Source organism: Gorilla gorilla, chromosome 9 (assembly GCF_029281585.2).
Source record: "Gorilla gorilla gorilla isolate KB3781 chromosome 9, NHGRI_mGorGor1-v2.1_pri, whole genome shotgun sequence".
Lineage (NCBI taxonomy): Eukaryota > Metazoa > Chordata > Mammalia > Primates > Hominidae > Gorilla > Gorilla gorilla.
Genome location: NC_073233.2, coordinates 102,535,491 through 102,548,039, shown reverse-complemented (window position 1 = coordinate 102,548,039; position 12,549 = coordinate 102,535,491).

Genomic DNA, 12,549 nt, shown 5'->3' with positions numbered 1-12,549 from the left:
ACATAGTCTGAGCCAGTTCATTTCTTTTCATTGCTATATGGTATTCTGTAGTATGCCTACGGTACAGTTTATCCATTTTCTTCTTATAGACAGGTGCAAGAAATTCTCTGAAGTATAAACCTCAAGGTAGAATTGCTGGTTTGTAGGATATGGGCTTCCAGATATGATTGAACCGGTTCATTCTCCTAGCAGCAATGTTTAAGAGTTTGTTTCTCTGCATTCTCAACAACAGTTATTACTGACAGATAGTTTAATTTTTTCCAAATGTGTAAGAGTGAAATTAAATCTCATTGGTATTTTATTTTTAATTTTCCTTATTACTACTGGTGAAGTTGAGTATCATCTTAGATATTTGTTAGTGAATTGCTCTTGGGCCCTTTTTTCTACTGGGTGTTTTTGTCTGTTTTTCTTACTAACTTAAACTTTTTTTGTTTTTTGTTTTTGCATATTTGGGTTAATCATCCTTTTCTTGTTGTGTATGTTACACATATACTGTTTTAGCCTACAGTTTGTCTTTTAGCATTACTACTGTCTCATTTGTCATTCAGAAGTTTACATTTTGACAAAGTCATCAGTCTTTTCCTGTATAATTTATACTTTTTTCTATATTGCTTAAGAAATTTTCCCCTACTTTAATATCTTAAAGATATTCCCTATATTTTCTTCTAGTTGTTGCAATTTTTTTTCATGTTTAAGTCTTTAAGCTACATGAAGTCTCTTTTTGTTTTTCATGTGAGCTAGGGGTCTAATTTTCTTTCTATATGAAGCCTAGCTATCCCAGTACCTTTTATTAAGCAGTTCATCCTTTCAACTGTAACGCCAATTCTACTAAATGACAGATTCATATATGCAGCAATTTGTTTCTGGGATTTTAATCTGTTCACCTGAGCTTTTATCTATGACTCAGCCAAAACCACAGTTTTATTTAATTAGCTTCATAATAAACTCTGATACCCGGTAGAATAAGCAACCCTTTCTTGTTATTCTTTTTCAGAGATGTATCAGGTATTTTTGGACTTTTGTTCTGCCACATAAATTTTAAAATGTTTATAAAGTTTTATGGGAAACCATGTTAGGATTTATATTGGAATCGCATTGAAATTATAGATGCATTTGGGGGAGGATTGCCATCTTTACCATATTGAATCTTCCTATTCATGAGCAGTTTACCTGTCCACTTATTAAGACCTTCTTATGTGTTCTTCAAGTTTTGAAATTTTCTCAGCAAAAAAAGTTTTACGAATGTTTTGTCTTATTTACGCTTAGGCTTCCAATCACTTTTATTGCTAAATTAGATTTTTTTTCAAGTTTTGTGTAAATACTGGGTTGTTAGGAATGCTATTGATTTTTGAAGGTAGTTTTATATGATTTAACTGTTGAATAATTTTATTAGTTCTGAAGGATCTCTTAGATTTTATAGACACCATACCATGAAGACATAATGATAATTTTCTCTCTTTTTTTATTGCTATATCTCCATTGCTTTATTGGCTAGAACCTCTAGCATAGTATTGGTAATAGCTGTGATAAAGGATATCTTTGACTTGTTTCTGACTTTCTGGGAAAATCTTTTAAACACTTAGTTGATGATATATAATAAAATTTATTATATAATGTAGGTTTTTGTGAGATGTCTTTTTTTATGCCTAAGATAATCAAGTTTCCTATTATTTATACTTTGTTAGAAACTGTCTTTTTACATCACAAATGAGCACTAAACTTTTCTGAATTCTTGGTCTGTACCTGTTACAGTAATTATACGGATTGCCTCTTAATCTGCTATGTGGTAAATTACATTGATACATTTTCTAAAGTTAAATCTGTGCATTCCTGGAATAAACCATGCTTAGTCTTATTTAAAACCTATTTTTCTATCCTGCTAAATGGAATTTCCTAAAGTTTTACTTAGATTTTTTTTATATCGACTTGGCTTTTTTATATCGACTTATAAGTGACTTGGCATGTCGTTTTCTTTTTTATACTGTCTTTACTGGTTTTGGGATTAAATTATATTGTCTCATAAAATAAGTTGAATGGCTTTGTCTTTGTCTATTATCTGGAACAGCTTGTATAACATGGGAATTATCAGTTCTTTGACTATAGTAAAACAGTTGCAAATCTCTCTCGCTCTGTTTTCTTTTGAGGGAGGTCATTGTTGACTACTGATGTAATCTCTTGTTATTTTGTTAGTACCATATTTGCAATAGGATACACCTATACCATGTCAGGCTTCCTTCTAATTAAGCATTTCTACAATTACTACTAATCTAATCAATACAACAGTCTTATAAGCTAGGTAAAATTATTATTACTATTTTACATCTGAGGAAACTGAGGCAAAGAAGCAGAGCCAAAACTGAACCCAGGCAGTAAGAGTTCTGGTTGTAGAATCTACGCTATTAACTACCACACTATAGTAAGTTTTTCTATTTTTTCTTGGGCAAATTTTGTTAATTTACATATTCCTAGAAAATTATACCTTCATTTAAAATTTTTAAAATTATTGGCATAAGGGTGTCGTAGTATTCACATGATATTTTGAAGTCTTTACTACACCTTTTTTAAATTCCTAACATTGTTTTATTTGTGCCTTCTCTTTTTCAATTCATGAATCTTGCTAAAAACCCTTCTGAGTTTTTACCCTCAGAAAACTAGATTTTAGTTATAAGATGCCTAGGATTTGCTATAAAATAATAAGGTAAGAAGAGTGCTGGGCGTATATATGAAGGAAGATTGTCCATAGTATGGTAATTACTGAAACAGTGTAAATTGGGTTCATTGTACTATTCTCTACTTTTATCCGTATTTGAAAATTTCCACAATAAAAACTAAACAAAAAAAATCAGATTTTGTTCTTTTTCCCATAATTTCTATTGGGTTTTAAAATTCATGTTATTTTTCACTGATATATTATATTACTGTTATTTCCTTTTTTTCCCCTTGGGTTTTTCCCTATTGCTCTGTAGCATCTTTTAGTTAGTTGTTTGGTTAAATAAATGTCAGTCTTCTTTTGTTTTCTAGTATGCACATTGAACACTGCAAATTTCCTTGTAAATATCAGTTTAACTTTACCCTACAAGTTTTTTATTATTTAATCTTCTTTTCTCATTTCAAAAAATTTCAGTGTGATTTATTTTAAGCCATAAACTGTTTCCCTCAATGTGTCTATATAGTATCAATTATTTGGAATTTGTGGAGAATTGCTTTGTGTCTCTTAAATCATGTTTGCTAACAGCTTTTTCAAATCTATATAATTTCTAATAATCATGTCTTTTTGGCCAATTTTTAAGAGATACATATTAAAGTCTCCCTGTTTACTTGTGGATTTAAAAAGTTGGTAAGTTTCTCTTTGTAATCCTTGCAGTTTTACTTTTGTGTTTCAAAGCTATAGTTAAAACATATGCAATAATTCATGATTGCTATATCTTCTGGGGCTTTGTTTTTGCTACTTTTATAAATATATAATGTCCTTACTTTCACCCTTAAATTCAATTTCATTTGATATTGCTATCCCAGCTTTATTTTAGCTATTTATTCAAAGTACAGTCATCCCTGGAATATGTGAGGAATTGGCTCCAGGAACCCCACATATTCTGAAATCCAAGCATACTCAAGTTTCACAGTTGGCCCTGCAGAATCTGTGAATACAAAAAGTTGGCCCTCTGTATACATAGGTTTCACATCCTGAGAATACTGTATCTTCAGTCTGTGTTTGTTTGAAAAAAATTGCATATAAGTGGATCCATACAGCTCAAAAAAGTTGTTTCATGCTCAACTGTATATCTTTTCCTATTTTTTTACTTATAACCTTTCTATGCTTTTCATTTTAGATGTCTCTTATATACAATATATAGATTTTTAGATCCACTCTCACAGTCTCCAATAAGTAAAATTAATATTTTACATTTATTAACATTGATTATATTTGTAAGTGTATATATGTCATCTTATTTGGTATTTCATATTTATCATATTCTTTTTTCTTTGCTCCCCCTCTTCTCTTTTCCTCTATTGAATTGATAGTATCCCAGTAAATCAAATAAGCAGTCCATTAGCCTGAGGCTGGCTGTGTACTTCGAGTTCCTGTGTAAGAAACCACAACCTAACTACAGTTGACTCTTGAGCAGCAAGGGTTTGAACTGAGTGGGTCCACTTAAACATGGATTTTCTTCCACTTCCGCCACCCCTGAAAAAACAACACCAACCCCTCCTCTTCCTTCCTTCTCAGCCTACTCAGCATGAAGATGACAAGGATAAAGAACTTATAATGACCCACTTCCACTTTATGAACAGTAACCGTATTTTTCTCTTCCTTATGATTTTCTTAATAACATTTTATCTTCTCTAGTTTATTGTAAGAATACAGTAGATAGTACGTATAGCAAACAACGTACGTGTTAACAGACTTTGTTATTCATAAGGCTTCTGGTCAAGAGTAGGCTGTTAACTTTTGGGGGAGTCAAAATTTATATGGGAACTTTCAGTTGTGTGAGAGGCTGAAGCTCCAAACCCCACATTTTTCAAGGGTCAACGATATATTTTTGTAATAAATATAGCAGAGTTTCAGCCAATCATAAGCAGCTGAGCTTCAGCCAATCACAGCTAATCATGAATCAGTTCATGCCAGATAAGGCAAAAGCCTAGCTGATCAGGTGATTTCTCAACTTTGCTTCATATTTGGCCTATAAAAGCTGGCCGCTCAACTGCTGGGTGGAGCTCTGTGAATCTCTTCTGGTTCTGAGTGCTGCCAGATACATTCTTTGTTCAAACAAACTTTGTTAAATTTAATTTGTCTAAAGTTATTCTTTCAACAATCCTTATCCTCTTTATTTTCCTTCCACTGAATTCAAAGTTATAGATGGTGCCTTAATTCTTTTAGAAAATAATCACCTACATATTTAACTTTACTATATTCTAATCAAATGTAAAGTTAGAATCTCTAATCTCCTTTCTAACAACATAAAGACTTGAGCTCACTTTAGCTTCCCTCTAAATGCTATCATCTTGCTTGTGTTATGTGCTTGTATTGCCCATGCTGATTTCTAAATTTTATTAACATGAAAAAAAAATTTTTTTTTTTTTTTTTGAGACGGAGTCCCACTCTGTCACCCAGGCTGGAGTGCAATGGCGCGATCTCGGCTCACTGCAACCTCCGCCTCCCGGGTTCATGCCATTCTCCTGCCTCAGCCTCCCGAGTAGCTGGGACTACAGGCATCCACCACCACGCCTGGCTAATTTTTTGTATTTTTAGTAGAGACAGGGTTTCACCATGTTAGCCAGGATGGTCTCAATCTCCTGACCTCGTGATCCGCCCGCCTTGGCCTCCCAAAGTGCTGGGATTACAGGTGTGGGCCACCATGCCCGGCCTGAAAAAATATTTTTTAAACAGCCAGTACAATTTACATTTGCACCATATTTAGTGGTTTCTTTGCTCACCCATCCTTTATTCAATGGGTTTATTTTTTGTTCTGCTGAGGTACATTCTTTAGTAGTTCTTTCAGCAAGGGCTGTGGGCAGTAAACTCTTATTATATTTGAATTTTTAAATATATCACTCACTTGACCAGGTGTGATGGCTCACACCTGTAATCCTAGCACTTTGGGAGGCCAAGGCAAGTGGATCACGAGGTCAGGAAATCGAGACCATCCTGGCTAACACAGTGAAACCCTGTCTCTACTAAAAATACAAAAAAAAAAATTAGCCGGGCGGGCTGGCAGGCGCCTGTAGTCCCAGCTACTTGGGAGGCTGAGGCAGGAGAATGGCGTGAACCCAGGAGGCAGAGCTTGCAGTGAGCCCAGATTGCGCTACTGCACTCCAGCCTGGGCAACAGGGCAAGACTCCGTCTCAAAAAAAAAAAAAAAAAAATTATCACTCAGTCTTCAAACATCATTTAGTTTCACATAAAGTTCTAGCTTCATTATTCTTTCCCCTCAGGACTTTAAAGATATTATTTCATTTTTTCTTATCTTTTCTTGTAACATTAAGCCTACACAGTGTAATTTCTTCTTTGCAGGTAGTCTGCAAGTCTGCATTTCTTCCTTGAAATCTTAACCTTTTCCATTTATAGTTGATGTTATGCAATGTTATGACAATGTATTAGGTATGAAAATTCTTATTTATTCTACTTGTGATTTTTTTTTTCATTCTAAGAATGTGTATTTCAATGTTGGAACACTTTCAAGCATTGTCTATTTAAGAATTGATTCCTATCTCATTCTTGATATTTTCTGTATCAGGAACACCTACCAAATCTGTGGTGGCTGTCTACTTTTACACTCAATGTCTATCTACTGCATTCTAAGTGAGTTCCTAAAGTCTGCCTCCCAATTTACTAATTTTCTGTTCATCTGTTTTTAGTCTACTGCTTAACAAATCTCTTGAAATTTTTACTTCAAATATTTTTTTCATTTTTAGAATTTCTACTTTCTTTTTTAGTCCACCAATTTTTTTCCAAAATTACTTGGAAAAAATAGTTTAGATTCTCACTTTACACTAAAATGTAATATAGATAGATTTACAGAGTTAAATGAAAGGAAATTAAAACCATAAATAGTTAATATTTCTCAAATCCCTACATCGAGATAGATTTTCTAGGTTTCAAATTCCAGCTCTGCTTTTATAATTTTGAAGGAAATAGTAATAATTTGAATATAGAAAGTTTAAATGTCTGTAGCTCACAAAGCAACGTAAACAAAATTTGAAAGTACAGTAAATTGGGAGACATAGCTAGAAAAGGATAACAAAGTTACTATTTTAAAAACGAAAAGGCCTCATTGAAGCTTATTTTAAAAATACAAACAAAAAATGCTAATGGCTAATATACATTTTGAAATTATTTTCCCTATTAATATATTATTGTAAAAACATAAAACTAGCATCTACTATATTAGCAAAGATTATTTACCTTAATGGGAATGTGCAAAACTTGCTAGGGTGCCACTGCGAGAACCTAAGATGAGACTTAAAAAAAATAAAAAGAAAACAAGGCAACATATACCAAGCACCTTAAAAGAATTCTAACTTTTCAACTCAGTAATTTTACCTTTAAGAATCTAAACCAAGGACCCAATACCAAATACTTGGATAAAAAAACTGTGCCATGTTTTTATAGCCAAAAAAAAAAAAAAAAAAAAAAAAAAAATTGGGAATGGCCTGGGGACACAATAAAGAGGGGAGAAAGTAACTTGTTACATCTGTGCAGTAAAATATTATGTGGTCATTAAAATTTATGCTTATAAAATTTTTTGGTAAAATAGGAAAATACTCATGCCATAATCTTATGTGAAAAATAAAGTATATAAAACTATATATCGTACAACTGTAAAAGACTAGTAGAAAAATACATATTAAAGTGTTGACAGTATATACTTCTATGTAGCAGCTGTGTTGGTGATATTTTTCTTTTTTTTTTTTTTTTTTTTTTTTTTTAATTTTTTTTATTATACTTTAAGTTTTAGGGTACATGTGCACATTGTGCAGGTTAGTTACATATGTATACATGTGCCATTCTGGTGTGCTGCACCCACTAACTCGTCATCTAGCATTAGGTATATCTCCCAATGCTATCCCTCCCCCCTCCCCCCACCCCACAACAGTCCCCAGAGTGTGATATTCCCCTTCCTGTGTCCATGTGATCTCATTGTTCAATTCCCACCTATGAGTGAGAATATGCGGTGTTTGGTTTTTTGTTCTTGTGATAGTTTACTGAGAATGATGGTTTCCAATTTCATCCATGTCCCTACAAAGGACATGAACTCATCATTTTTTATGGCTGCATAGTATTCCATGGTGTATATGTGCCACATTTTCTTAATCCAGTCTATCATTGTTGGACATTTGGGTTGGTTCCAAGTCTTTGCTATTGTGAATAATGCCGCAATAAACATACGTGTGCATGTGTCTTTATAGCAGCATGATTTATAGTCCTTTGGGTATATACCCAGTAATGGGATGGCTGGGTCAAATGGTATTTCTAGTTCTAGATCCCTGAGGAATCGCCACACCGACTTCCACAATGGTTGAACTAGTTTACAGTCCCACCAACAGTGTAAAAGTGTTCCTATTTCTCCACATCCTCTCCAGCACCTGTTGTTTCCTGACTTTTTAATGATTGCCATTCTAACTGGTGTGAGATGATATCTCATAGTGGTTTTGATTTGCATTTCTCTGATGGCCAGTGATGATGAGCATTTTTTCATGTGTTTTTTGGCTGCATAAATGTCTTCTTTTGTGAAGTGTCTGTTCATGTCCTTCGCCCACTTTTTGATGGGGTTGTTTGTTTTTTTCTTGTAAATTTGTTTGAGTTCATTGTAGATTCTGGATATTAGCCCTTTGTCAGATGAGTAGGTTGCGAAAATTTTCTCCCATGTTGTAGGTTGCCTGTTCACTCTGATGGTAGTTTCTTTTGCTGTGCAGAAGCTCTTTAGTTTAATTAGATCCCATTTGTCAATTTTGTCTTTTGTTGCCATTGCTTTTGGTGTTTTGGACATGAAGTCCTTGCCCACGCCTATGTCCTGAATGGTAATGCCTAGGTTTTCTTCTAGGGTTTTTATGCTTTTAGGTCTAACGTTTAAATCTTTAATCCATCTTGAATTGATTTTTGTATAAGGTGTAAGGAAGGGATCCAGTTTCAGCTTTCTACATATGGCTAGCCAGTTTTCCCAGCACCATTTATTAAATAGGGAATCCTTTCCCCATTGCATGTTTTTCTCAGGTTTGTCAAAGATCAGATAGTTGTAGGTATGCGGCGTTATTTCTGAGGGCTCTGTTCTGTTCCATTGATCTATATCTCTGTTTTGGTACCAGTACCATGCTGTTTTGGTTACTGTAGCCTTGTAGTATAGTTTGAAGTCAGGTAGTGTGATGCCTCCAGCTTTGTTCTTTTGGCTTAGGATTGACTTGGCGATGCGGGCTCTTTTTTGGTTCCATATGAACTTTAAAGTAGTTTTTTCCAATTCTGTGAAGAAAGTCATTGATAGCTTGATGGGGATGGCATTGAATCTGTAAATGACCTTGGGCAGTATGGCCATTTTCACGATATTGATTCTTCCTACCCATGAGCATGGAATGTTCTTCCAATTGTTTGTATCCTCTTTTATTTCCTTGAGCAGTGGTTTGTAGTTCTCCTTGAAGAGGTCCTTCACATCCCTTGTAAGTTGGATTCCTAGGTATTTTATTCTCTTTGAAGCAATTGTGAATGGGAGTTCACTCATGATTTGGCTCTCTGTTTGTCTGTTGTTGGTGTATAAGAATGCTTGTGATTTTTGTACATTGATTTTGTATCCTGAGACTTTGCTGAAGTTGCTTATCAGCTTAAGGAGATTTTGGGCTGAGACAATGGGGTTTTCTAGATAAACAATCATGTCGTCTGCAAACAGGGACAATTTGACTTCCTCTTTTCCTAATTGAATACCCTTTATTTCCTTCTCCTGCCTAATTGCCCTGGCCAGAACTTCCAACACTATGTTGAATAGGAGTGGTGAGAGAGGGCATCCCTGTCTTGTGCCAGTTTTCAAAGGGAATGCTTCCAGTTTTTGCCCATTCAGTATGATATTGGCTGTGGGTTTGTCATAGATAGCTCTTATTATTTTGAAATACGTCCCATCAATACCTAATTTATTGAGAGTTTTTAGCATGAAGGGTTGTTGAATTTTGTCAAAGGCTTTTTCTGCATCTATTGAGATAATCATGTGGTTTTTGTCTTTGGCTCTGTTTATATGCTGGATTACATTTATTGATTTGCGTATATTGAACCAGCCTTGCATCCCAGGGATGAAGCCCACTTGATCGTGGTGGATAAGCTTTTTGATGTGCTGCTGGATTCGTTTTGCCAGTATTTTATTGAGGATTTTTGCATCAATGTTCATCAAGGATATTGGTCTAAAATTCTCTTTTTTGGTTGTGTCTCTGCCCGGCTTTGGTATCAGAATGATGCTGGCCTCATAAAATGAGTTAGGGAGGATTCCCTCTTTTTCTATTGATTGGAATAGTTTCAGAAGGAATGGTACCAGTTCCTCCTTATACCTCTGGTAGAATTCGGCTGTGAATCCATCTGGTCCTGGACTCTTTTTGGTTGGTAAACTATTGATTATTGCCACAATTTCAGCTCCTGTTATTGGTCTATTCAGAGATTCAACTTCTTCCTGGTTTAGTCTTGGGAGAGTGTATGTGTCAAGGAATGTATCCATTTCTTCTAGATTTTCTAGTTTATTTGCGTAGAGGTGTTTGTAGTATTCTCTGATGGTAGTTTGTATTTCTGTGGGATCGGTGGTGATATCCCCTTTATCATTTTTTATTGTGTCTATTTGATTCTTCTCTCTTTTTTTCTTTATTAGTCTTGCTAGCGGTCTATCAATTTTGTTGATCCTTTCAAAAAACCAGCTCCTGGATTCATTGATTTTTTGAAGGGTTTTTTGTGTCTCTATTTCCTTCAGTTCTGCTCTGATTTTAGTTATTTCTTGCCTTCTGCTAGCTTTTGAATGTGTTTGCTCTTGCTTTTCTAGTTCTTTTAATTGTGATGTTAGGGTGTCAATTTTGGATCTTTCCTGCTTTCTCTTGTGGGCATTTAGTGCTATAAATTTCCCTCTACACACTGTTTTGAATGCATCCCAGAGATTCTGGTATGTTGTGTCTTTGTTCTCGTTGGCTTCAAAGAACATCTTTATTTCTGCCTTCATTTCGTTATGTACCCAGTAGTCATTCAGGAGCAGGTTGTTCAGTTTCCATGTAGTTGAGTGGCTTTGAGTGAGATTTTTAATCCTGAGTTCTAGTTTGATTGCACTGTGGTCTGAGAGATAGTTTGTTATAATTTCTGTTCTTTTACATTTGCTGAGGAGAGCTTTACTTCCAACTATGTGGTCAATTTTGGAATAGGTGTGGTGTGGTGCTGAAAAAAATGTATATTCTGTTGATTTGGGGTGGAGAGTTCTGTAGATGTCTATTAGGTCCGCTTGGTGCAGAGCTGAGTTCAATTCCTGGGTATCCTTGTTGACTTTCTGTCTCGTTGATCTGTCTAATGTTGACAGTGGGGTGTTAAAGTCTCCCATTATTAATGTGTGGGAGTCTAAGTCTCTTTGTAGGTCACTCAGGACTTGCTTTATGAATCTGGGTGCTCCTGTATTGGGTGCATATATATTTAGGATAGTTAGCTCCTCTTGTTGAATTGACCCCTTTACCATTATGTAATGGCCTTCTTTGTCTCTTTTGATCTTTGTTGGTTTAAAGTCTGTTTTATCAGAGACTAGGATTGCAACCCCTGCCTTTTTTTGTTTTCCATTTGCTTGGTAGATCTTCCTCCATCCTTTTATTTTGAGCCTATGTGTGTCTCTGCACGTGAGATGGGTTTCCTGAATACAGCACACTGCTGGGTCTTGACTCTTTATCCAACTTGCCAGTCTGTGTCTTTTAATTGGAGAATTTAGTCCATTTACATTTAAAGTTAATATTGTTATGTCTGAATTTGATCCTGTCATTATGATGTTAGCTGGTGATTTTGCTCATTAGTTGATGCAGTTTCTTCCTAGTCTCAATGGTCTTTACATTTTGGCATGATTTTGCAGCGGCTGGTACCGGTTGTTCCTTTCCATGTTTAGCGCTTCCTTCAGGAGCTCTTTTAGGGCAGGCCTGGTGGTGACAAAATCTCTCAGCATTTGCTTGTCTGTAAAGTATTTTATTCCTCCTTCACTTATGAAGCTTAGTTTGGCTGGATATGAAATTCTGGGTTGAAAATTCTTTTCTTTAAGAATGTTGAATATTGGCCCCCACTCTCTTCTGGCTTGTAGAGTTTCTGCCGAGAAATCCGCTGTTAGTCTGATGGGCTTCCCTTTGAGGGTAACCCGACCTTTCTCTCTGGCTGCCCTTAACATTTTTTCCTTCATTTCACCTTTGGTGAATCTGACAATTATGTGTCTTGGAGTTGCTCTTCTCGAGGAGTATCTTTGTGGTGTTCTCTGTATTTCCTGAATCTGAATGTTGGCCTGCCTTGCTAGATTGGGGAAGTTCTCCTGGATAATATCCTGCAGAGTGTTTTCCAACTTGGTTCCATTCTCCGCATCACTTTCAGGTACACCAATCAGACGTAGATTTGGTCTTTTCACATAGTGCCATATTTCTTGGAGGCTTTGCTCATTTCTTTTTATTCTTTTTTCTCTAGACTTCCCTTCTCGCTTCATTTCATTCATTTCATCTTCCATTGCTGATACCCTTTCTTCCAGTTGATCGCATCGGCTCCTGAGGCTTCTGCATTCTTCACGTAGTTCTCGAGCCTTGGTTTTCAGCTCCATCAGCTCCTTTAAGCACTTCTCTGTATTGGTTATTCTAGTTATACATTCTTCTAAATTTTTTTCAAAGTTTTCAACTTCTTTGCCTTTGGTTTGAATGTCCTCCCGTAGCTCAGAGTAATTTGATCGTCTGAAGCCTTCTTCTCTCAGCTCGTCACAATCATTCTCCATCCAGCTTTGTTCCGTTGCTGGTGAGGAACTGCGTTCCTTTGGAGGAGGAGAGGTGCTCTGCGTTTTAGAGTTTCCAGTTTTTCTGTTCTGTTTTTTCCCC